The following is an 8,452-nucleotide window of genomic DNA, read 5'->3' as shown; positions in this document are numbered from 1 at the left end:
TTGAACAATGTTTCTTACATGCTCAGTGCCTTGGTGTTGACGGTCCTTGTGCTCGTTTCGCAAGAATAATTCAACCACATGATGTTTCCAATGTAGCAAAATTGGATGCCTTGCATTGAAGTCCAATTGATTTTTGCCTAATCTGCTTTTGGCTCGAATAAGTCCTTCTTCATCTAGGAACGAGGAGAATTGTAGGATATTGCTGCCTTTTGGAATTTCCTTTTAAGCTTTGAGAGATTTCATCTCTTCACAAACTGTTCTTGCTGCAGTAGTTTGAAGATAGTTGCTTTTGCTTTTTCTTTTTCTTCGATGCTGGCTACGGGTGTTGCTGGTTTGTGTTTGTTCATTGCTCGCTGTACGTATGCCGCTGTATTCACTAGTCTGCTAAAGTTACTGAATCTTTGCCACTGAATAACAGCCTCTTTTTCTTCAGCCTGTATCATGAAGACTGATGAGGGTAAATTCTCTTTGTCTGAGGCAAAGATTAGGTTCACTTGCTCTGGCCATTCAGTTTCTGGTCGGTTCAACCAGGCCGGCCCAGTGAGCCACTAACCTCTCTTGAAATCCTCAATGTTGATTGCACGTGTGCCAATGTCTTTTGGGTTGTTGAAACCGCCCACATTTTTCCACTGTGAAACATCAGTTGTATCTAGTATCTCAGCCACTCGATTGGCCACCAACACTTGTTGTTTACGATGGGAACTGTGTATCCACTGCAATACTGTAGTTGAGTCTGACCAAAAACGGCAACAATTTATCTTCATTTCATGTTCCTTGACTATCAGTTTCAACCTCACTGCCTTAACTGCCGCTTGCAATTCCAATCGCGGTGTTGAAAGATGCCTCATCGGTGTCACTCTGCATTTTCCAATAACAAATGCTAAGTTAATTGAGTATTCTTGCCGTTGTAAACCTAGATAGGCCACTGCACACATCGTGTCTTCAGATGCGTCAGCAAACACATGAAGTTCGTTTTTATCCCTCTCTCTCTTGAAGTATCTTCTATCGATGCTTGTTTCAGCTACAATTGGAAGTTGTTCTTTCCATCGCAGGAAGTCTTCTTTTTCACCAAGCTCTACTTCGCTATCCCAATGTTGTCCATTCTTAGTCCAGATGCCTTTCAGAAATTGTCTCATGTGAACACTGAACGGAGCAAACAATCCGATCGGGTCGAAAACTGAAGATACCAGTGGTAGAATCTTCCTCTGAGTTATAGGTGTTTAAACCACCTTGTTCGTACCTCTGCACACTTGAACACTGTCATCAGTATCAGTCCATCGTAGTCCTAGCACTGAGGATCCCTCAGTATTGGGCTCCCTTTCTACTTGCTTCGTGTTGCTGATTGACTTCAAGTCTTCTGGTAATGCTTAGGTAACTGCATCGTTGTTGCTAATCCACTTCTTCAGTTCAAGTCCATGTCGTGAGAGAAGAGGTTGTAGTTGATTGAAGACTACTACAATTGCTTCTTCCGGTGTTTCTACTGATTTGATGAAATCGTCCATGTAGAAGTTGTTTTGTATTGCCTTTGCTGCAATTGGATACTCTCTTTCGATTCCCAGTCCCACATGCTTGAGAGCATAATTTGCTTAAGTTGGAGAACTCTTAGTTCCAAATACATGAGGCCGATATTCGTTTATCTGAACAAGTTCGTCTGTTCTTGGATGCCATAAGAACCTCAAGCAACTTCAATCCTGATCGGGAATTTGCGCTTGTTGCAACATCGATTTGATGTCAGCTGTCAGGGCTATTGGCCCTTCATGGAATCTGAATGTTCCAATCATCCCATATAGCTAGTCCTGCTAGTAGCCTAGCAATTAGGAATACTTCTTTGTTCTTTGAGGCAGCATTGCAAACATGTTTTGTTTTGCCAGGCTTGTTCGCGTTTAGCACTGGATGATATGGCAAATAACATTCTTTCCCGAAGGTGCCATTCACTTCGGACTCGTCCGATATCTTTACGAATTTTTTATCTACATCTGTATCTATTGACTATTGAAACAAACTCTTCAGGTTTGGGTGCCTTTGGAATCTTCGCTCCAGTGAGTAAAGCTGACCCAAGGCTGAGCTGTAGTTGATCGGTAGGTTTGGCTCTGGTTCACTCCACAGCATTCCCACATCAAAACGCTCACCTGTGAACTTCGTCGTACTCTCTAGCATTCTTTGTGCTCGCAGTTCCTTCTTTGACTGACTAACAAGGTTGATTTAGGAAGCAAAGGTTTCTATGTCCCAGCAGGTTTGGATATTCTCAGCTAATTTCACGTCTTCAGTAAAGGCAAAATGACAATCATTTTGTCCTCTCTTGCCCATCATGGGTCCGCTGACTACACAACCTAGCTCTGTTAAAATGGCAAAAAGTTCACTTCGTGTACCTATCTTGCAGTCCAATGGGCGTTGTAGCTCATAAGCATCTTGACCAAGGATGATGACAACTTCCATCAAGTTGAAGCTTTTGTTGGATAGAACACTCAAGTGATTGAATCTTTGCTTCAGCTTGCTGTAGTTGTAGTTTGTGTTCCCCAAAGATATTGACGGGTGTGCAAACGCTTCGATTGAATGCACCTTTGAATGTAGTCCCTTCATTTTGAGAGGAACCTTTTCTGTCTTCAGATCCTTTGTTCTGTGTATGCCAGCTATGTTGAGCGTCACACCGGTGCCTTGGGCCCGTAACTTCTCTTGCACACTTTGATCAATGAAAAAAAACATTGATCCACTATCGAGGAAAGCATATGTGTTCAGCCTGTTGCAACCGCTCTGTATTAAGACAGGAACTATCTGAAGAAAGCTAGCAACCTTGTTACTCTGGTTGAGTGTTGCTGCGCTTACGTTGACTGCATGATTGCCCTCGTCTATTTGGATTTCTGAGTGTAGCAATTGGTTGTGCTTCTTGATGCATCCATTGCTACCGCACGCGTTTTGTTTTTACAATCTTTGATTGAATGTCCTTTGCCTAAACATCCGTAACATAAAAGTTGCTTCCTCACTGCTGCGCACCGATCGTTCACACTCATGTTACTGAATAGTGGACAGTTCCATATATTATGAGTGCCATCAACTAGAGGACAGTGATCACTTTGCGTTTGCTTCGTTTCTTTCGCGTTCGAACTTGCACTGAAGTTCGATGTTTTCGAGAACCGTTTGTCTCTATTTGTGCTTCTTCGGTCTTCTTCTTTTTGCTCTCCCTTGAAAGCTGAAAACCCTTCGTGCACGAATGCTATCCTAGATAGCCATTGCTCAATCATAATCAGATCAGGCCAATCTTCATTTTTATTATCAAAATAGGACCACCACTTCTCTTTGAGAACTTGGAATATTTCATCTACTTCCATATACACTGTCGAGCTTGATTGCAGATCATCAATCTGCATGTACTCTTTGAGCTCATTCTCAAAGTTTGAAACAATAACTGAGAAACTGATCAGACCTGTTAAGTTGTGTGGTTTCACCTGACTTGCTTGGCGAAGAGCCTCCAGTTGCGCATCAATGATTACATGAGGCCTTACAAACTTCCTCTCCAGAATTCTCCATGCAGTACCACAGAACTGTCCAGAATAGCCCATTCCAGAGATTGCTGACCTTGCCTTGCCTGTCATTAGAGTCTTCAGATTGCTTCAATTTCTTGGTCTTCAACACTTGAGGATCGTTCACGTGAACTGCGATATTGTGAGAAGTGACTATACCTGTTCACTTAAAGGGGTTATTTTGAAGTGGGCTGTTGATCGTTCTAGTGTTAGAAGGTTGTCGATCCAGCTGACCCAGTCTGAGATATCTCTCTTTTTTGGGGTCTAGTTGAAGGGTGATTTACCGCGAGCACCAGTTGATTGGGAACGAGCATCATGGTTCTCTAATGCTGTTCTCTTCAGTTTGCGCTCTAGCTCGGGCTCCTCCTCCAGTAGTTGGTGCTTGGTTTCCAGTTCCTTCATTTGCATTTTCAGTTCTAGCTTCCTCCTCTCGAACCATGCGTGTTCTAGTCGCATCTTGGTGTTGAATTCAAAATCGAATTTCTTCATCCTTTCCCCGCGCCTTTGCTTTGCTGAAGATGTTTACGAAACATTCTCTGTCTCCTGGATATTTGCTGTTGCTCCACTTTGCACTGTTTGAGCATCTGGATTTTTTGTTGGGTAATTGTTGTTATTCTTGTTGTCGTTCACCTCCTGAGTTGTGTTGCTTTGCTCTGCATTCATTGCTGGTTGCGTGCCTTTGCTTATATATGCAAGCCAATGATAGTCCAAACTTTCTTTGCACTTTCTCGCTTCTTTCAGATGTTCTTCAACGAAATTAGCCGGATAGGACACAAGCTTGTTTCGACGCTTTAATTGCTTGGGTATTTCTTCTTCCAGAAGGTGAACAATCTGTTGGTAGAGGACCTGTAGTTTGTTGGGTCGATTTGAATCTTCAGTCATTTTGTAACCGACCGCCGTTTTAGTGTTAATTTGTTCCACTAATTCTTGGAGCTTCTTGTCGTACCTTTGAGCTGTTGATTGAATATCCTCTCTGCTGCTTGTGCTCAAATTGCTTGGTTGCTGTTTGCTTTGCTTTTTCTTTTTATGCGAGGTCAAATCTTCATTGTGTTTTGTGAATTGCACTCGCACCTTCCGCTCTGCCTCACAGGCGTTGCGCTGTTGATTCATTTGATTCTCTTTGGGTAGTGCCATCGGAAAACTCTTCATCAGATTGGACAGCAGTTTGCCTTCCACTGTCTGGGTCGGCGGACCAAATGTAACGGCTGCTCTCAAAGTCAACGAAAACTCTACACCGCCCAGTTCGTTTCAGCGGTTTCAGATCTGTCCGGATATTTTGTTTTCGCAGTTAACTTTTGGGAACTGTATTATCCGCTATACTGTATATTACCGTTGCATTTGTATTTGTTGTTCTATTACTCCTGATAACTAATTGCTCAGCTTTGCTGAATAACGAACTTGTTTCTCTCAGAATAACAAAATAATTCAATTGAAACAATCAATTCTTTGTTGACTTTTGTTAATAACTCAATTTATAAACCGATTTTAGGAACTCCCGTTCCTACAAATTGTAGCCCTGTAACTTGGCTCTAGCCATGCAAAGAGTCAGCTTTTTTTTCAAAGATTATAGAAAAGGTCGCACTTTGTGTAACAATAACTGAACAATCAGTCAAGGTCAAGTTAAACCTGTACAATCACTAATATGGTCTACAGAAACAAGACACGATAACCAGTAATTTACCACTCAAAAAAATGTGTTTCAATGCGCCTTTTGTTTTAATTTAATAAGACAAAACTAACGAGTTTCAACTGATTTTTGGTAGTTTTTCGAGCTCTATTTATACTGCCGCACATGTAAAAATTGCATCTCTGATTGGTTGTAGATTACTATGTTGTGAGGTTCTCTGAATACATTGAGGTCGGGGTTCGGTATACCTTATACGGTGCCCCGCACTCCCTGAATTGGTAGGCAAATCGTAAAATTCATCGAATCTGTCTTATCAAGTTGGGTATCTCTTGCTCCGTTTGAGCTAAATTCGTGTGATTGTGAACACTTGAATACGGGGCAAAAATAGCGTAGTTCGAATTTGAGTTTCAGTTTAACTTCAGGCATGTCGATTGTGTACTAATAATAGTAGCCAAATATGAACCTTGAATAAAATGAACAAATCCGTATGGCTTCGATAGAATGTAGCATTAAATTTCGCTCTTCATGCTATTCTAGCTTTCTTGAAATGGCTTTGAAACGCTATTGAATTTTGTAATTGTGTTAGTAAGCTCAGCGAGAGCAGTTCCCACGATGATCCCCGTAACTATGAGCCAATCTCAATTATGAGCGCATTCTCAAAAATTTTGAAAAGGTGATATCAATCCGTTTATATAGTTCACCTGAAAGATGTCGATTACTTTCTTGTTGTCAATTTGGCTTCAGAAAATGGGGAAGCACTATTCATGCAACTGCAAGCTTCTGTCACTGCAATGGTTCTCGAGAATCTACTGGCGTTTTTATTGGCGTGCGAAACGCGCTCGATCCAATGGGTTTTGAAAAAATAATCATAATATACTAAGAGACTATTTGGTTAATAAAAAACACTACGTCAAAATTAATGCAAGAAATCAAATTTTACCAAAGTGACTGTGGGAGTACCTCAAGGATCTTTTTTGGGTCCCCTGTTGTTTTTAATATATATATATATATATATATATATATATATATATATATATGTGTGTGTGTGTGTATATATATATATTTATATATATATATATATATATATATATATATATATATATATATATAATTATATAAATGAATTGCCTGACCGTATAAAATGTTTGCAGATGATTCTGCATTTCTGAATACGTCTGATTTAGTTGAGGCTTATCATTAGTTTTTGGGAAATAGGCTTGCGACAAACGTAGGAAAGAGCAAAATTCTAGATTTTGCAGGGCGTAGACGGAATCAAGGTAAATTTCAATTAAATTTCAAGTTTTATGTCGAAATGCTGAGTGAAAAAAGTGCTAAGCCAGCAGGCCAATGCTATGCCCTGAGATCTTTTTTATTTCGGAAACAATTGAAACATGCATATACAATCTTGTTTAAACCTGTGTTGCAGGATTTAAACTTTGTTGATTTAAACCTGTTCTTGTAGAACACCCGATTAAAACAACGCTAGGATCATTATATCAAATGCAATGTAAAATTCTGAAGACTAGGTGATAGCAATCCGGGCAAAAAGGCAGCACTCTTTAGATCAATATTCCCAAGATATCGCATATTTATTTCCATACTTTGAAAAATCCCCAGATATAGAAATCGCCGTATAACGAATCATTCCTTATATCTCGAATCCTATTCTCAAAATATCGAATGCTTGTCCATGCATTTGAATTAAAAACAATTCTTATATGTCACGTGTTTCTTTTTCCTCTGCAACCCACAACCTATAATATCAGCTGAAGTGGAGATTTCACAATAATATAGAGCAGTGAAGTTTAAATTTCAAAAACATACAAAACTATTACAAAAAACTGGTTGCATTTATTTATGGGTATCACGCAGAAACATATTTGATTTCTCAGCTTTGTAAAGTTTTTTTCATAGACAAAGGAAATTAGTTTTTACAATTATTGTGTCATTCTTATCAGTGTTCACAATTTCGTTTATACAATGACGGACAAAAAAACTGTGTTCCGTAAAATTTCTTCTCTATGAACAGAGATCGTATTTCGTAAGCATAATTTGGGCTAAAAGTTGAAAAAGCAAAAAAATGAAGTTTTGAAGAAGGATTTCATTCTCAACTTCTCCGCTCAAATTTTTAGTGCGCAGCATATGCGTTGATTTTAGCAATGCCTCTGGAGTCTGGATCTCAAACACGACAGATTTTTTTACATTTTTTGCAACAATTGGAACAGGATTTCTCATTAAAACTACCAAACAATTAAAATCTTCAAGTTATTACTTATGTTTGGATGTGCAATAGAAACAAATGGATAGAAATTGCTTGTTAGATGTCCGAAGTAGCTAATCACCTTAAAAAGTTTCTGGAATTTTTGAGAATTACGAAAAAAATGAATTATCAAGAATTCAATTTTCATCAGGGTATTGTTCCTGTGCATAAATTGAGGACATTTGTACGTATTTTTCGGTCGTATAGTGGAACCACGTGTTGTGGACGCTGTGTAACACGGAATGAGTAAATTATAGCTAAGAAGCCAACAACATGATTCATTTTTCTTCATTAAAACATGAATTAATATTGTCGAGGTGTTGTTTAGTTTTTTGCGCAAAATCTTGAAGCTTCGAATTTTCTCATATTTCTAACACCTCGCCCTGGATTTCGTGCTCAGCCATCTTTAGATTTCATCGGAGAATTGGATTTCTTAATCAAAATCTTTGCTGGATTTTCCATTAAAAAATGACTACAAAATACACAATTGTCAATTAATAGCAAACTACATCATTCTGGTACATTGATTGCGAAAATTGAAACAACGCGCATCGATTTAATTTAGATTATTCACATTTTTTGTTCTACTTTAATAACATCAACGCAATCAACTTACTACACCGTGCATACAAAGTACTACTTTTCTCAAAATGATGACTTCAGAGTTGACCAAAACATAAATTAAATTTCAATTAAATTTTTTCTCGTTTTCTTTATCGGAGGCAAAATCTTATTGTCGCTGCAATCGCGCAAAGGTTCTACTTCTTTGCATCCCGAGCCATTTAACCCCCCCCCCCCCCTCCACCCACCCCCACCAATGTTTTAACATATTTTTCACCCCGCAAACCTGTTTCGTCAACACTTTTTCCCCAAGCCCTTCTATTTTTTAATTTTGGGAATTAATCCCTAACCTCTTAACCCTAACCTGTTTGCCCAAACCATACATACCCCTTATTTTGTAGCTACTTTTACCAATAATATCAGGAATTAAAATCGCAAAATTGAAAACATGGAACCTTGATAAAATCCATCCACTTTGAGATTTTG

This window comes from Convolutriloba macropyga, chromosome 5 (genome assembly GCF_964194025.1).
Source record: "Convolutriloba macropyga chromosome 5, txConMacr16.3, whole genome shotgun sequence".
NCBI lineage: Eukaryota > Metazoa > Xenacoelomorpha > Acoela > Convolutidae > Convolutriloba > Convolutriloba macropyga.
The sequence above is the reverse complement of the archived record's forward strand: the minus strand, read 5'-3'. Positions refer to the sequence as shown.